This window comes from Mustela nigripes, chromosome 4 (assembly GCF_022355385.1).
Source record: "Mustela nigripes isolate SB6536 chromosome 4, MUSNIG.SB6536, whole genome shotgun sequence".
In the NCBI taxonomy this organism is placed as follows: Eukaryota; Metazoa; Chordata; class Mammalia; order Carnivora; family Mustelidae; genus Mustela; species Mustela nigripes.
The window spans coordinates 116,849,002-116,867,563 of NC_081560.1; the positions used below are offsets into that span (position 1 = coordinate 116,849,002).

Below are 18,562 nucleotides of genomic sequence, written 5' to 3' on the forward strand. Positions count from 1 at the left end.
CTGTGAGCCTGCTTGAGGTTCTCTCTCTCCTCTCCCTCTGCCCCTCCTCCTGCTCTGAATAAATACATAAAATCTTCAAAAATTTAAAAATAAAAGTTTGGATGCTGAATGGATTTTTATTTGAATGCAAAAGCTTGCTGAGGAGGAGTTACAAAGCAGGAGAACATGACTCATTTTGGTCTTCTTCCTCCTGAAAATGAATCTTCACACCTGCATTCTTGATCTCAGCCTGTCCAGATCCCTTCAGGATCTTATTCTTTTCTCTATGTCATTCCATACTCCACAGTCTTTCATTTTCTTTTTACCACATCCTTTTTCTGCTGCCTCACCTTGGAGGCAGAAGCTGCCCGGGCTCTGAGGACCCCCAGACCCCATCTATTTCTTGCCTTCTGTTGGGATACCTGGTCCATAGTGGGCATCCCAACCCTGCCCCAGCATTCAGCCATTCCCGTAACCTGGTGTATGTGCTCACTCCTCTTCTGGAAACACAGCCACCTTCTGCAGCCCAGGACACGTGGACATTCATTGAGGCTCAATCTTTGGTGCTCAGGCCTTTCCCATTCACTGTCCTTCAGGCTTTCGTCCATCTTCTGGGTTGTACTCATCACTCCTCAGCAGAGAACCCCAAGGTCTACATCTCAAGATTAATTTCATGGGATTACTAGGTTGACATTTCCATCTGGCTCTTCACCATCTTACTCCAACCTCCATTATTGCTTGACTCGGCATCCCTTCTTGTGCTAGACACCTTGCTACATGCTTTCTAGATGTGATTTCATTTACTCTTCATAAGAACTTTACTGTATTTACTAGTTAAGAAACTCGGGTTTGGGAGAAGTAATCAACTTCCCTTTGAAGTCCAATCTGTCCAACTCTAAGTACCCCCATTCTTTGTGATCAATGACTTTGCCACCCAAATCGTCCACTTCCACAAACTGACTTAGCCCTTTATAATATGTAACTGATGCCCATTTGTTTCTAGGTGGCATCTGAGTCACATTTTAACCCTGACCTTTACTGTTCCCTGGTTTGCAGATTTGCACTCTTCTACCCATTCCTTTCTGTGTATCATTTCTAGAAACACAAGCCTTCATCCTTTGCCCTTACACAAGGCCTTCCTTTCACAGGATTGTGAAGAGAACCAATTGGCATAATGCTTGGGAAAGGACGTATGACCAATAAAGGTAAAATCTAGTCACACTAGCTCGTAGCGAGCTAATCAGTCTCCCAACTATAATGGAACAGCCCCGTGTAGGCAACAGTGACCTTGACAACCCACCACCACCTTCTAAGATTTCCCTTTCCTCTTCTGTGAACTAAGGAGGTTGGATCAGCTGATATCTGTGGTACTTTCTGATTCTAGAACTTGAAGATTCTCCTTGTTCAGAATGTACTCTATCTCCCACCTCAAAGAATGATAGGTTTTTCTGATTAAAAAAGATAATAATTAAGTCAGAGAAAGGCAATATCTTCAAGCTTTTAGAATTTCTCCCTTCTGGGCATGTGCACCTGAATATTTATAGCAGCAATGTCCACAATAGCCAAACTATGGAAAGAACCTAGATGTCCATCAACCCATGCAGCCATCTAAAGAAACGAAATCTTGCCATTTGCAACAACATGGATGGAACTAGAGGATATTATGCTGAGCAAAATAAGTCGATCAGAGAAAGATAATTATCATATGCCCCCCCATATGAGGAAGTTGAGAGGCAACGTGGGAGGTTTGGGGGGTAGAAAAGGAATAAATGAAACAAGATGGGATTGGGAGGGAGACAAACCATAAGAGACCCTTAATCTCACAAAACAAACTGAGGGTGGCCGGGGGGGAGGGGGTAAGGAAGAGGGTGGTGGGGTTATGGACATTGGGGAGGGTATGTGCTATGGTGAGTGCTGTGAAGTGTATAAACCTAGCGATTCACAGACCTGTACCCCTGGGGCTAATAATACATTATATGTTAATAAAAAAATTTTTTTTAATTTGAAAGAATTTCCCCCTTCTCTTTCCGGAGGAAGGGGTATTTCCTTGGGTTCATCTGAGTCTCTCAAAACTAAGTCATATGCTATGACAGAGTACCTATGATGGCAAAGTTTTGACATTTAGTCAGAGAAACTGAATAAATCATTGTGTGTTATGACACACTCATGATTATTTTGTCCCTTGGAGTACAATGAATCCTGTAGTTTCTAAGAGACACATAGGAAACTATGAGGTTTCATTCGTGGTTTATTTTGTACTTATGTTTAAACGGCAAATAAGATCTATGGACTGAATTCATTCCCCCCGAATCTCACATGTTGATGGTCTAACTCCCAGTATGACCATATTTGGAGCAGGATTCCAGGAGATAATCGAGTTTAAATAAGGTCATGAGGTTGGGGTCCTAATCCTACAGGGTTGGTGGCCTTATAAGAAGAGGAGGAGATGGGTTGGGATGCCTGGCTGGCTCAGTCGATGGCATGTGTGACTCTTAATCTCAAGGTTGTGGGTTCGAGCCCCACGCTGGGTATAGAGATTACTTAAAAATAAAATAAAATCTGGGATGTTTCGGTGGCTCGATTGGTTAAGGGTTTGACTCTTGGTTTCGTCTGTCATGGTCTCAGCATTGTGAGATCGAGCCCCACAGCAGGCTCTGCACTTAGCAGGGATCTCCTTGAGACTCTCTTCCTCTCTCCTCCTGCCCCTCCCCCTGCTGGCATGCTCTCTCTTTCTCTAAAATACATAAATAAATCTTAAAAAAAAAAAAGTTAAATAAAATCTTAAAAAATAAACAAGAGGAAGATAGAGATCTTCCCCAGTCCCCACCCATGTGAGGACACAGTAAGGGAACAACTATAAGCCAGGAGGAGAGCTCCTGGCAGGAAAGCGATCAGCCGGCCCCTTGACTGTGACTTCCAGTCTCCAGATCAGGTAGAAAAAAAATTCTGTTGTTTAAAGCCATGCAGTCTGGGTATTTGGTGGGGGCAGCCTGAGCAGGCTCAGACGTACATGTTAGCCACATTACGAGCCTGAGTTTTAAGCCCAGTAGCCCATGCCCCAATATATATTTACAGATCTGCTATTTAAACTATGTGTCCTTGGAAAAGGTCATGTCTTTGTCTACAGAGCCACACATTTAAGAAGTGTATTGTATTTTATTTTTTTTAAGATTTTATTTATTTGACAGAGAGAGACACACAGAGGGAACAGAAGCAGGCAGAGTGGGACAGGGAGAAGCAGGCTTCCTGCCAAGCAGGGAGCCCAACACGGGGCTCGGTCCCAGGAACCTGGAATCATGACCTGAGCCAAAGGCAGACACTGAATGAGCCACCCAGGTACCCCAAGAATTGTATTTTAAAACAGTGTTATTCACTCTGGTAAAAACCTTAGTGGGCACTTTTTTTTCCCTTATAACAGAAGATGACCTTCTTTCTCTGCTGACCAAAGAGATTTTTAAATTTAAAGAACCAATATCACACCATCTTGTGTGTTTTGCACTTTCTCTTTCAAAGGGATGCCCCTTGGACCTACTGAATAGCTTTTAAATAATAGTTAAAGCCTACCATGGAAGGATTTCTATTGCGTGGGAGCAGTCCCAGGGGAGATGTGACTGTTCTAGGACATGTTTTGACGGTGAAGGTCAGATGCAGTTCTATCATTAGCCTCCTCTCCCCGTTTCTGGACTTCCCCACAACCTGCAAAAAAAGATCTGTAGAAAAAAGTCCAGCAACACCCCAAACACTCTTCATACACCCAACCTGGGGCTCAAACTCACAAACCCTTGATCAAGAGTCACAGGCTCTCCCCACTGAGCCCGCCAGGCGTCCCTATTAACACGTCTCTCATTTATCCACATGTCATGGGCCTAAATCCAAGGCATCAAATAGTATCAGCTCAAGTGAGAATTTACATCTTCATCACATGTCTGCCTGGGTGTTGAAATGTTTGATAGTAGCAAGTCTTCTATCTTCCAAGCACACGCGAGTTTGCAAAATGCTTGCATATTAATTCACCTCATGACCACCTGAAGAGCTATCCGGAGCCATCATTCTTGTGTTTCCAGGGGGAAAACTGGGCTCAGGGAGATGGCTGGTAGAAGAAGACACAGCTGCAGCAATTCTGAAGCCTCACGCAGTGTACTGGCTACAGGAACACGGTGGACATAAAGTAATCTGAGCCTAGAGTAACTAACAGGAAGGGAGCACTAAAATGAATCTCACAAATGGAAAAAGTCAAAGGTGCCTGCCGTGTCTGTGTTTGGAGCACTTTTGAACGCACTTCCTGTGTTCAGTGACGCGGACTAGTTGCCATAGTTATGATGAAATTCCTCAAAGAACAGGTCATTTAGAACTTACTAGCTCCGTAATAGCCTAGACTAGTGGTTTGCAAACTTTTTGGTCTTGGGGGTTTTTTACACTCTTCAAATGATCTTAAAAACTATGGAGGCCCCCAGAGAGCTTCTGTTTATGTGATTTCTAACTACCCATTTGTACTGTATTAGAAAATAAAATTTAAACATTTTAAATACCTTACTAATTTATTAAAAAATAAGAAACTGATCACATGTGAAAAGGAATATCTCATTTTCATTACAACATAACGCTGTTTTCCCAAGCAAAACAAAAATTGGTGAGAAATTGGGCGTTGTTATATACTTTTAGAAATCTCTTTCACATCTGGCTTCAGAGATCTGGCTGCATTCTCTGGTCTGGGTCTGTGTTCCAGCTGTGGTGACATCATACCTGTAGCTCTGGAAAATTCCATGGGAAGCCTATGAGAGAAGGAGAGTGAAGAAGTCAAACGATGTATTCATGTGTTTAAGAAAATCATTTTGGGGACGCCTGTGTGGCTCAGTCGGTTGGGTGGCTGCCTTTGGCTCAGGTCATGATCCCAGCGTCCTGGGATTGAGTCCCACACTGGGCTCCTTGCTCCGCGGGAAGCCTGCTTCTCCCTCTGCCTCTGCCTGCCACTCTGCCTGCCTGTACTCTATCTCTCTGACAAATAAATAAATAAAATCTTAAAAAAGAAAAAAAAAAAAAGAAAATCGTTTTGATCTTGAAATCCGTCTGAAAGGAGGTGCGGGGTCACTGAGCCATAGTTGGAGAACTATTGGAATGAACAACAGCAAACCCCTAATTTTAAGAACACATGTTTTTAAGATACAGCCTTTTTTTAAGCACACAATCTCTGAGATGAATATTCCTTGCAATAGAATCAACTGGGTCTTTCCCTCAACTTTAAAGATAATCCAGAGCCAGGAAACTGTAAACAAAGAACAAGGACTCCAGTCCATCTAAACTCAGCAAGGACCACGAGTGAGGAGGTTATTACCCCAGGGACCGTCACTTTATGTGCAAACACCAAACAATTACTGGAGTCTACGAATGTAATTTTGGTCTCCTGACTTACGTAAATTCAACCCGGCCCACTTAATCCTTGTACTGTGAGTGCCAGCAAATAAGATTCTCTTAGGATGTCAACAGATGTGCTGATTAGAGGCTGTTCCAAACTCTTGGACTTTTGGGGCCCCAAAGAGAAGGGCAGACCTCCATATGGCGGCCAGTCAGAGGCAAAAGGGGGCCTCCTTGTCGTGCGCACCAAGACCCTGTGGTTCTTTCACTTTCTCGGATCTCTCTCTGATGTCCGGGGACAAGAAAAAGGCTGAGCACCGGTTCCGTGTTACTCCAACCATGAGAAAGACATTCAATGTTTTGGGGTTTTTTCCCTAAGATTTTATTTATTTATTTGACAAAGAGAGAGAGAGAGAGATCACAAGTAGGTAGAGAGGCAGGCAGAGAGAGAGAGAAGGAAGCAGGTTCCCCACTGAGCAGAGAGCCCAACGCTGGGCTCCATCCCAGGACCCTGAGGTCATGACCTGAGCTGAAGTCAGAGATTTAACCCACTGAGTCACCCAGGCGCCCAACATTCAATGTTTTGCCACACACCACAACTGGGAAACACTTAAATGCAGTGTGACTTAATAAAGCAACTTAGGGGGTGCCTAGGGGGTATCTGCCTTCAGCTCAGGTCATGATCTCAGAGTCTTGGGATCGAGCCCCATGTTGGGCTCTGTGTTCAGCAGGGAGTCTGCTTCTCCCTCTCCCTTTGGCCCTCTTCCTGCCCATGCTCTCTCTCTCTCAAATAAATAAAACCTTAAAAAAATAAAATAAAGCAATTTAGAATGCACTGCCTTGTTTCTATATATGCCATCAACTAAGCGAATGACAGAGTAATTACAATCCCTTAGTTCACTGTTCTTTGTGAAACAATGTGACCCCCTTCTTTTCCTCCTTCCTTCCCTTCTTCTCCCTTTGTTCTTACCTTAAATATTGATTATGTACCCAGTATGAACAAGGCACTGTGAAAAACACAGTGCTCATATTTTTCTGGCTACCAATTCTGTATATTTGTCATTGTTAAATATTCTTTTTTCCTAAGTAAGCATGCCTAGTATAAGACATTAAAATTATAGCAAAATGTAAAGAAGGCAAGTATAATTGTCAATAGCTAATTTCTAGGAATAATTTTAATAAATTCTAGATTTTTTCCCTGTGGTTTCACCTAGTTGAGATTATATGTGGACACCATTTTATACCCTGATTTGTTTAACATTGGATCACACTGGATCACCAGCAGCTTCAATGTTATTTAAAACTCATCATAAACCTAACTTTAATGCCTAAAGGTGATGATCAACATCTCAGTGGAGAAATCCTACTTCTCATTTCAGATTTCCTGAGAACCAGCTCCCTCCTGGAGGTGGAATTACTTGGGGGAAAGGCTATATTTCATAGCTTCTGTTAACACACTGAAGAATTCCTTTCCTTGGCTGTGTATAAAATGATACCACCAGACGAAGGGGTCATTTCATGGCACCCTCACTGGTATTGAGGGCAATGGTTATTAAAACACAATCTTTGCTAATATGATTAGTAAGGGGGGAAAATCCTATCTTTTAAAAAAAAATGTACATTGGATTCATAGTAAAATAAAATCTTTAAAAGTGTTAGTAAAGGGCCACCTGAGTGGACCAGTGAATTGAGCATCTGACTTCTGCTCTGGCTGGTTGTGGTCCTGAGCTCAGGGCTGGGAATCTGCCGGATTCAGTGGGGGGTGTAGAGGGTGATCTGCTTGTCCCTCTTCCTCTGTCCCTTCCCTGCCTGGCTTGTGGCTCATGTTAAATCTTTTTTTTTTTTTTTTTTTAAGTGCAGATAAAATTATAGCACACTTAAAAATTCCAAGATAATAGCAGAATGAAGACACTGGTGCCCACTTTTCATGAATTCAATTAGTGAAAGGAAGACAGACCTGGATCGTCCCAAAAGTCCCTAGATCAGAGTTTTGGTGGCAAACACTGAAACCAATTCTGATCACTTAATCGGAAGAGAGATGTCTCGAAAGGCCAGCAGGTAGCAAACCAAAAGAGACAGGAAGGCTGAAGAATCAAGTCCATCAAACAGGTAGGGTAGTTGGTATTGCCACTGGACATGTCCAACTGTCAGCTCTGGCATTGCTGCCTATGACCACAAACATCACTTCATAGAGAATGACATTATTTTTAGAATGTCTCCTGTTTGTGTCACAGACCTCTGAACTGAAGTCATAGGATGATTCCGGGGATGCCAGAGGGTGGAGACAGTGAGTACTGGGACATTTTGGCTTTTATGAGAGTTTGGATTCTAGGTAGATCTTTTATCAATGATATTATTATCATAGATCTTTATCAATGACCACTATAAATGCTCACATGAAATTCTTTGTTTCATAGTATTTTTTTAGGAACCTGGTTGATCTTCTTAACTACAACTGAATTTTTAGATTGTCTAGTAGGTCATGAGATTATCTAGTCTGGAACTGCACACTCCAATGTCTATCCTATCTTCAAAGGTCAGTGGGGTGGGGGCATACGGGAGTGGTGGAGACTGTGGAAAACTGAAGAGCATCATCCCAGGGTCAAAGGGACACCTCCGACTTGGCTCCAGCTGATGGGTGCTGGAACCCACTATGAACCAAACGTTGCCAGTTCTTTCAACTTCTCAGAACGCACCAAAAGTCTGCGTTTCCCTTAAATTTCCTGATTTTAAACTTGGGAACTAAATTCAAAGTGAGATAAACAATGACACCATCGCTTTTCAAAAATCAGGGCTGCAGGCCGCCTCCAAGAGTCAAACCTTTTCATCCCGAAACACCAACACAAGGAGAGGAGAGACCTAAGAAGGTGGGACATGCCAAGGCCCAGCAGCTCAGCTAGGGGCAGAGCCAGGACCAGAAGTTTGGTCTCTCCAAGAAAAGCAGGTTAGGAAAAGCCTAACCTTTTCTCACTCCCCATCTCTGCAATCACTTCTCTTGGAAATAGCCTCCTCCCTAAATTGTGGAACAGTGTCTGTGGTGGTTCAGCAGCAGCAGTGTTTGTAAGATGTTTATAAATTCGTAAAACCTGCCGGGCCCACAGAAAGAAATACCGCGTAGTGACGTCATCTCAGAATTTAAATCTTAACTTGTACTACTTTCTAAGTGGGTACCCGGGGACAAATTGTTTCTCTGGGTCGCAGTCGTGGGAACCGTGAGAGCCCTTTTCATCAGGCTGTGGAGAGGATAAAATAAGATTTCATACCAAGGGTGCCCGGCACCCTGCGCCAGGACCATACTAAGAAACACTGCCCAGGATAATAACACGATACCCAGAAGGTGGCTGACTCGATCGCGTCACCCGAGTACGCGAGGCAGGGAGGGGAGGAAGAGGACTAACGTGTTGCACGGTGGGGTGAGTTATGCATGAACCTCCAGGCCGAATATCTAACACGAGGACGAGTGGGTTTTGCACCCACGCGCCGGCCTTCCTCGGACTCCAGTGCGAGTTTCAAGGCCACGGCCAGCTGCATGGGGCGCGCGTGCACCGCGCCGTTCGGAGCCACCCTCTCGGGGCCATCGGTGAAGCTGATGGTGGAGCGCACGCCGGTCCCAGGGGCTCCGGGCTAGGGAGGGGACGCGCAGCGTTTCAGAGGAGAAAGTGGCAGCGGGCGGTTTCCCCGGCGCTCTAGGCCGCCGCGGGGACTCGCTGCCACCTGCGAGCTTTCTCTGCAGAATGCGGGAGCTCGCGCGGCAGAGGAGGGGCGGAGGCAGGGGCGGAGGCTGCCCCCGGGGGCCGGGGCCGGGGAGGCCGGGACCATCGCAGCGCCAATTTCTGTTACGGCAGCAGCGGCGGCTGGGACGCCTGCAGGCTCGGGTCGGCCGGCCTGCGCGCGGGTTCTCCGGGGACCTGCTCGGCGCTGCTTCTGGGGAGCGCGGCCGCCGAGGGGCGGAGGAGGAGAGGGAGAGCCAGGCGCGGGCTCGGCGCAAGCGGACGGAGCAGGGACACCGTGCCGCGCGGCGGAGCAGCGTGGCGGGCACGGCCCAGGCCGGCGAGCGGGCGCTCCTGGCGCATCACCCGGCCGCAGGGCCTTCCAGCGACAGCCACCGCGGCCCGGGCTGCAGCGGCCAGACGGATGCCAAGGCCACACGGCAGGCAGGCGCGGGGACAGCCGCCGCAGCCGCCGTCCCACGCGGGCTCCGGACACCGGGGTTGCTGGTGAGTGTGAGCGCGCGCGTGAGTGTGAGCGCGCTCCGGCCTGGGCGAGGGTGCACGCCGGGTGCCGGTGGCCGCAGGCCCCCTCTCCCGCCGGCTGCCTCCGGCCGCGGGCTTCGCTCGGCGGGAGAAGAGGCGCGCTGCGGGGGCTCACTTCCTTCCTGCCGGTGCGCGGCCCCCGCCGGCCCCTAGGGGTTACTTTCACCTTGATGGGGAAGGCAGGAAGCGGCGGCTCCCGGTGGCGGGGCGGGACTCCGGCGGCGACCTAGGCGCGTGGGCTTCTGATTCCCACTCGGGGTGCAGCTCTGGCGAGGGTGCCGGCGCTCGGAAGGACCCCCGCTTGGCTTCTGGGGCGCGCGGGGCGGGGCAGGCGGGGCAGGCGACTCGAGGGCAGGACAAACAGAACCTTCCCCCCTGCGGGACGGGGGCCGCGCTTTTCTAGGTGGTGTTGACTTTTGTGCCTTCTCTGCGCGACTCTTAAGACGCGTCCCCTCTCCTGGAGCATGGAAGCCTTAACCCAACCCTTTTAATGAAGCCCACAAAGGAAGTGGAATGTCGCCAAGACATAATTTTCCAAAACTCTCTAACACAACCCCCGCTGCTGATCCAAGAGCCGAAGGTGCTCTAATTACTGAAGAAAAAAAAATTACAATTGTATAAGTAGTACATTGTTTAGGAAGCAGAACCCGATTGAGAGAATTGAAGAAAGTCTTGTGTTTGGTCGGCGTGGGGGTGGGGACGGCTTTCTGGAAATCAGTGTTTGATGTAAGTACAACAGACATCTTTCAAAGGAAGCTCCCGCGAGCGCCCTGCTTTGCAAACATCCTGCTAATCTCTAAGAATGAAAACGAAGTGCTAGGTTTTAGGGGTGTCCAAAATGATCGAGGCTATCACTAGGGTGCGGATTTGTGATCTCCTGATTCAAGGCCCTGTCAAGGTCAATATGGCAGGTGTGTTCCAGCAGTTAAATTACATCTGTATGTTTGATTTCCTTTTCTAAGATTGGGGGAGGGGAGGTAAAGCTGCCTTTTCTGTGGTTGTTTCACACAGAGATGAAGCCACTGTGTTGTTTCTTTCCAGAGCTTGTTTCCGTTTGCAGTCTTGTATTTGTCTCGTGGATGCTCATTTAAACTTAACAGGTGTGCTCAGCCAGTGCATCCTAGCCGGGGTCCTGTAGCCACCCTCTAAACATCTCTGCTTCTTTCTAGTACACGTTTGTGCCTTTGAGAGAGAGTCCCCTCTTGTTTATCATTTTCTCCAACCCATGTCTTCATTCAAAGACATGAAATGTTCTGGAGTCTTCCTAGAAAATGAACGGGCTGCTTGTTTTTTCTGTCCAAGCATATAGATGGCACATAGTTTGCTGCTTGGGAAGCTGCTTTTGCATACGCTTCAGCTGTCCTTTCTGTAGGAGCCGGTTCTTGGGAATTTGAAGAAGAAATGTGTTGTCTTATGCTGTTTTGTAAGGTAAGTACTATTGAATTGATCAGGCAGAGAACATTAGCCCTTTATTCATATTGCCAGCTTCTGGGGGCCAGTTTCTTGCCTACTTTGGGGCCTTTGGGGAGGATCATTAGGAGTGAGAGGCCTTCTTGTCTGATCTCAGAAGCTAAGCAGGGTCTGTCCTGGTTAGTACTTGGATGGGAGGAGTGAGAGGCTTGAAGGAAGAAATGGTAGAATCATGGCCCCAGGGTATCTTCCGCAGAGAGGTTTCTTTTGGAGAGGAGAATGTCTCTGGGGTTGGGTCCTGAGAAGACAGTTAAAAATAGTTAAGGAATTGTTAATAATAGCTACTTCTTTTTACACATAGCACATAGCTTGATTGGTATTCCTCCTCTAAGGACCCTTCCCAAGCCTACTTACATTTACAATCCAGAAAGTGAGAATGCCCTTTACAGGGAAGAAAAGCCTGGTACTTCATGCTCAGAATATGAGGGGGCAGGAGGAATGTGAGAGGAGCCCAGGAATCCCAGCTGCCTACCTGGAAGGATACATTTACCAATTAGACTACATTTTAATCCACTGGGTTTATGATTGTGTCCAAGGCGCTGTAGGGGATTTGTAAGTCACTTGGGTTGAAACTATGAGAAATGACTCATGGTCATCCTTGAGAATATGTGAGTCAGCTTTTGGTCCCTTAGGCTAATGGATTGCAGCTGCCCAATGAATATTTGTTACATGAATAGCAATTCTAAAATGTTTATCTTCCCAACTTAGCTCCTCTATCCATGTCTAGTATGACGTATTTTTAGCCATAACTTGGTATGAATATTCAATCATTTCATCCAGTCAAAGCCCAGTGAGTACATTCAACTAAGACTGATTTCCTCAACCAAAGGAATGGTAAAAGTCCCTCCAAAACAAAACAGAAACAAACAAACAGCATTGTGTTGGCACCTGTTGACTCGCTCAGGCCAGCTATCAGAATTGTCCAGTCGGACATGTGAGTGGACATTCAGAAACCCTGAGTTGACAGCAGAATGTTCAGCTCAGGAATACTCTGGATGTAGCTGTATCCAGACGTGGCTTTTGTCAGATATGATTGGCATTTCTAAGCAAATCCCGTGAACTTCTGGCACATTCCTCTATCTCCTCATGCTAAGTGGAGGAGCCAATTAAACATTTGGCAAATTGCTAAATCTTCAGAGCACGTGTTGATTTTTTAAGTTTTAAATTAAATCTGTGTTATGTTTGTCCATTAATGTGATTGACTTAGAGGTTATTAATTTGGCCTGCTGGTTACTAAGTAACTTAGAGTTATTAAAATCTAGCCACTGGATATAAATACAAATAATTCATATGTTCTGATTTGCTCTAGCAAATTAGCCTCTCAAGGTACTCTTGGAAACGGGTGCATTCGCTGATACTGAATATATACCTTTCTTTTCTTTCATTTTTTTTTTCTTTTAATACAGTGACTTTCCATCCCCAGTCATTAGAAGTTTAACCTGTGGTTCATGATCCAGTTTCAGGATGAGAGATTAGAAAGCCGTCTGAAATTTACCTGGATATTAACATGAGAGTGCACATTAATAATGCACATTTTCTCTTTGATATCCTTCCCTTTATGTCTTTCAGTCAAGCTCATTTCATTCTGAACAAAAGTCAGATGAGATCCTTCAATATTTAAAAATTTTTTTATTGGGCTATGTTAAAAATCAATGTATAAAATAAAACATGGCTTATTACTGTTTTGAAGTAACATCAACACTGCTATTCTCTGCATAATGAAGCATGGTCATGCTTATTGGGGTCATTCTTATTGGGGATTTGTTTAGTAAGTAGGCACGTGAGCCCTTGAACCTGACTTAAAGGCGTGTCTGGTCCATGTCTTACTAAGGCCTCTTGTTAAGCCAGGGTGTACAGTTCCGATTATATGAGGTGGCCAGTTCTAGGTAGGTTCCTTGAAAGGAGTAAGTGTCAAAAGTGTCCTTTTAGAAGAGTTTTTGGCGCTTGGCTGTTTGGCACTTGATTGGATTCGTAGAAGGGATTTGGGATGGAATCTAGTGTCGGCTAACGATGGCCTGACCAGGGAGCATCACAGTGACGCTGAATGGAGAAGGAAGAATGTCAGGCAGGCAGACCGATGTCATTATGTGGAAGAGGGTCAGTGCACTTGACCGTGACCATGACCATGACCGCTCCCTTGTTCCCCATCCAGTGGGTCACAACGTCCGCTCCTGCCGAACCCTGGTGTAACCTCAGAGTCTTGCACACACTGGCTAGATATTAATTAATTAATTATTATATTATTTATATTATATATAATATATTATATATATTAATTAATAAATATTAGTTCTTTTGTACAGTACCAGACACTGTACAAAAACTTACAAAACCTTAACACGTGTTATCTGATGGATGACAGAGTGGTTAGGAGCGTGGGTTTTTTATGCCATTGACGAGCTGTGTGTCCTCGGGCAAGTCCACTGATTTCTCTGGGCCTTGGTTTCTTCCTTTTTCAGTTGGGATATTCATTTCTGTCTCATAAGGTTTGGAGCAGGCTTAAATGGATAAAGTAGGTGTAAATGAAAAGTGGTTGGAAGTTTTAGGCACAACATTAAGGGCTGTATGTTTTGTTATTATTACTTCATAAAACAACTTCATGCAATAGTTATCATTTTTTGCAGAGTAAAAATTGAGTGCAAAGAGGGTCGTGGTCGTAGCTGGGAGTGAAACACAGACTCTGGTACCTGTTTTCCTAACATGTACGCAGGGCTGTCTGCTATACCGTGTGCGCGGTGCTAGGAACGCTGCTTGGGGCAGGAAATGTGAGCGCTGGTCCCATGTCGATTCAGGGCGCCAGTCATTTCCAGTGTGGAACTGGCTATCTCCAATAGAGAATGAGTACCCAGATCGTCCTACAAAATTTTTGCTCATTTTCCTGGATGTTGTGCTCTTTTGCAGATTGTGTTTCTCATGAAGTTCTTTATTAAGAAGGGTTCCTGTTTCTGTTTTCACATGTGCTTGAGAAACACGCTGTTTTTTTGTTTCTGATCGTTGACATACGTAGTGCATATCCATTTGGTACATCTCCTTATACTCATCATTCTTTGCTGGAGGCAGAGAGGATATGTCTCCCTAATGAATGCATAATACCCGACTATATCCATTACATATTATTTATGTACTGTAATACTGTGTATTTTTTTTAACATAGGGTATACAAGGTTTGTATGACGTACATAGTATATATATTGTAAGACATGTATTATACATTTCTATACATTATATAATATATATTATATCATACATTATGTCAGGGAGACACAGTATATGTAAGGAGTCACTGGGTCTGAGGAGAGATGTCACTGATGTGTATGTGTATATTGCATTATTGGGTAAATATCAGCATTCTATTAAACGCCATCCACCATCTATGCCATACACCTCTCTCTACACCCCCAGAGTCTCACGTGTCTTTCATTTCTGAGCCATCATGGACTTATGATGACATTTCATAGCCAGCGTTGTTCAGGGGACCCCTGGGGAGCTCAGTTGGTTAAGTGTCTGGCTCAGAACGTGATCTCAGGGTCCTGGGCTCGAGCCCAGCATCAGGCTCCGTCCATGCTTAGCACTGAGTCTGTTTGAGATTCTCTCTGCTCCTCTTCCTCACCCACTGGCTCTCTCTCACTCTAAAATCAGTCAATCAGTCTTGAAAACAATAACCATTTTTATTCAGAGCATCTTCCAGAATAACGGCAAAAAATTTTTAGCTATTTCCTGACTTGTTGAAGTAATTATGTTTAATTATAAGAGGCCATATTTTATTTTATTTATTTTTTTTTATTAAAGATTTTATTTATTTATTTGACAGAGAGAAATCACAAGTAGATGGAGAGGCAGGCAGAGAGAGAGAGAAGCAGGCTCCCTGCTGAGCAGAGAGCCCAATGCGGGCCTCGACCCCAGGACCCTGAGATCATGACCTGAGCCGAAGGCAGCGGCTTAACCCACTGAGCCACCCAGGCGCCCAAGAGGCCATATTTTAATTTTTGGTGGAAAACTGCCAGAGCAACAAAGAGGAAAAAATCCAGAATTCCGCCAGAGCTTCTTTCAGGGGGAACATGTCGTCACTGACTTCAATATTTTACCATTACGTTCGTTCTCGTAATTCTTTGTTCTCATAATTCTTTGTTCTCCTACGTAGCTTCCAGAAGTCTGTAACTGGTATTGCTTTTTTCTAAGGAGGTAAAAGCTTTCCCTGGTCTTGTGGAAAGTTAATGGGTGCTATTTAGTTGAGAATTTTTAAATTTCATCTTTTAAAAAAAATTGTCTGCATTCTTCGATTTAATTTTTCGTAGTAATTATACATTATTGTTTAAGTAAAGTTCAATGCCTTTTAAAGGAGCTGTTTTTAAATTTTGTGAGTTTAAACCTGATTTAAAGAAAATACAGATGGGATTTCCCAAAGGTCCCCAGCCATGGCCGTGCTCAGCCTGGAAGGCTTCCTACTGTGGTTTGATCCCGGGGAGCCCTGTGGGTTGGGAGGAGCTGGACAGGTGCATGCTTTGTTCCTCACCACACCTGCCCTCCTGTTTCTAGCACATTCAGTAGGCGTGAATCGTGGACCAGGCTGGCTTCTCCATCCCTCTTTCAGTAGCTTAGGGTTATCACCACAGCTCCTAGGATACCAAGCAAGTCAGGAGGTTGAGCGAGATGCCCTGTGGCCCTATTCCCCAGGGGAGTGTAAGAGCACCAGAGAAAAATGTTTTCTAAATTTAAAGAAAAAAAAAAAGGTCCTTATTAAAAGAATTTGAGTTGCAGTGGATTTGGTGTTTTGTTTTTTAAACCTTTGATATACCTTCGTCTCAGTGGGATCATAGTAACCAAACGAGAGGTTGAACTCAGCCTCCTACAAGAGGTATCTGTTCAGGGACACGTGAGGAATTACTCATTTCGATTGTTTGACTTGATGAAATCTCTGGGTAATTTGGAAACAGGAGGCCAGTGAGGACTCATTATTAACCCTTCATGGCTCGGAGTGAACATGGCCAATCTGTTTTCCTTGGTGGGTGCTCAGAAAGCAACTGCAGTGCGGGTCTCTTATGAGAGAGTAACATTTCTGACGCGAGTGGCTTGGGACAGCAATCAGCTGTGCACCTTTTAGTTAAAGGCAGCAAGAAAACTAAAACCAGTAATCGCCATTATGGTTGCATTTAGCTCATCTAAGGACCATGTGCTTCTATTCATCCTGTGGCTAGACCAGAGCTTTTAACACCGGAAATGTGCATTTCAACCATAAAGGAGAGATGTAGAGAGAGGCATAAAGCCTGTGGGTTCACGCTGCCATCTTCTGATAGGTTGACTCAGGTTCTTTCTCCCATCTTTCGTCCTTGAAAGGCTGGCTTATTGGGGCGCCTGGGTGGCTCAGTGGGTTGGGCCTCTGCCTTCGGCTCAGGTCATGATCCCAGGGGCCTGGGATCAAGTCCCGCATGGGGCTCTCTGCTCAGCAGGGAGCCTGCTTCTCCTCATCTCTCTCTCTGTCTGTCTCTCTGCCTATTTGTTATCTCTCTCTGTCAAATAAATAAATAACATCTTTAAAAAAAGAAAAAAAAAGAAAGGCTGGCTTATGAACTGTTCCCCAAGATCAGTTTTCTTTATTAGACGCAAATAGACATGATGGGTGGAACAAAATTAGAAGGGAGAGGCCTGAAATCAGTGCTTTTTTTGTAAAATTGGGTCAGAGAAATGGCTCCTTGAATCAAGCGAGTACCAAACAAAAAAGATGATCACTTGGAATCATGAGTGGGGGTGGAACTTTGTTTTTCTAATTAATGGAAAATCCATGAGATTAAAATACAGGTTTGCAGACATGTAGATGGGTATCCCGTTCTTATGGCATAAAGGTCATTTTTCTGTTGCCAAGTATAAGGTTACTGAAAGATTTAGAGTGAGAACTGGGGGAGGCGTCTCCAACCGGTCTCCCCAAACCAAAGGCCTCCAGCCCCCAACTTATAATTCAGGAAATATGGGTGGGGTCGGGGAGCCTTCATTTTAACCACCTTTGCAGAGGATTCTGATGTGCAGGTGGTCAGTAAACCACACTTGGAGAGAAAAGAAACCCAAAGAGTTAGTTCTGATTTCATATTCAGATTTGTGTTTCTAGTTTTAAGTAATAACAGATACAGGAAGGCCGTCTTAGAGTTTTTATAATGGCACTATATCCTGTGTTTTGTTTTCTTACTAATTTTGGACGATGGAATCAGAAGACCGTGGGATTGATGGGCGTGTCTAGAAGGAGCTTCACACGTCCTGAGTGTCAGGTGTTGGCATGGAGCAGAGAGGGTTTGATCAAAGAGGGAAGTAGGGGGGAAACAGACACTGGGGGGCAATGGAATACAAAGTCTCTTTGTGCCCAAGAAAAGGGGTCAGCACATCTCTGGCCCTCGAGTGCCTCCAAGGAAAGGTGTTTAGACCTCTTCTGGTAGGCACGAGGTTACCAGTGTGTCTTGTTGAGCAGGGGGCTAACCTGATGCAGACAAGTGTGACACGCACGATCCCGACACACAGCGTCTGGTCTGAAAACAGAGGGTTAACGGAGAGATGGGCCAAGCCAACTGGTTTGTCACCATAAAGGCAGAAGGGAGTAAGGGGGGGCGGCGCTTAGGGTCTTGAACTTGGTAGAACTGACACTAAAGGTTTATGCAGCAGGTTCTCTGGGTTTCTGGAGGTCTGTAGCCAGTTCCCTCCTCTTTGCAGCAGCTCCGTGTGATGTGTGTAACCCTGAGATCCCCCAGCTCCGCCATCAGGCCAGACCAGCTCCTCTGGATTTAGAAGGCCTCTGAGTAACTACTACAGTTATCCACTACCTTAGAAATATTGTGCACGAAGAAGGACACAATGAAGCTCTGTTTGGACCGGAGGAACAGATTCAGAGAGTAATTTACCAAAATTTGCACATCTGGAACCTGGCAGGGCGAGGGTTAAAATCTGGAGCTAGCTACTCAACATTGATAGGTATCATGAAAGTCTAACTTGTCAGGTTATGAAGGGATACCTCCCAGGAACAAACTGTACAGAAATGAATGAATGGAACGTGAAAGACCTTCATGATCCTGTCCTCGAGAGAACAGCTGGGAGAAATTCAGTGTATGTGTTGTTCAGACTTTTTTCTTGCAAATGTTGGTTTACATCAACTGCATAAGTGTGAGTGTCACAAGGACGGAGTCATGCTTTGTATGCTACTCTACTGCAGTTGTTTTTTTCCCACTTAATAATGCTAGATCTTGGACATCTTCTTGGGGTGGTGTATGTAGATGTAAGCCCTTTCTAATGGTTTCATCAACTAGAGATAGTCTTTATTTTAAGTAACACCCTTTTGATGGCTATTTTTACGTCCTAAATTTTCATATATATGTAATTTTTTTAGAAAGTCAGCAACTTTATTTTTTTTTTAAGATTTATTTATTTATTTGACAGAGAGAAATCACAAGCAGGCAGAGAGGCAGGCAGAGAGAGAGGAGGAAGCAGGCTCCCTGCTGAGCAGAGAGCCCGATGCGGGACTCGATCCCAGA

At 45.1% G+C, this 18,562-nt stretch overlaps 1 protein-coding gene across 6 annotated transcripts in view; it reads left to right on the forward strand.

Annotated features, from left to right (window-relative positions):
* Nucleotides 1–8,528: 8,528 nt before the first annotated feature.
* The window catches only part of STAMBPL1 (STAM binding protein like 1), a 48,929-nt gene continuing 38,895 nt past the window's right edge, over nucleotides 8,529–18,562 (forward strand). The window contains exon 1 of one of the 6 annotated variants that reach the window (XM_059397392.1): nucleotides 8,529–8,744. The gene's annotated coding sequence lies outside the window, so the exon portion shown is untranslated. Of the gene's footprint in view, nucleotides 8,745–9,154; nucleotides 9,549–9,632; nucleotides 9,713–10,944; nucleotides 11,013–18,562 lie in introns of those variants that run through there. The other 5 variants (XM_059397391.1, XM_059397396.1, XM_059397395.1 and 2 more) reach the window with 5 other exon arrangements.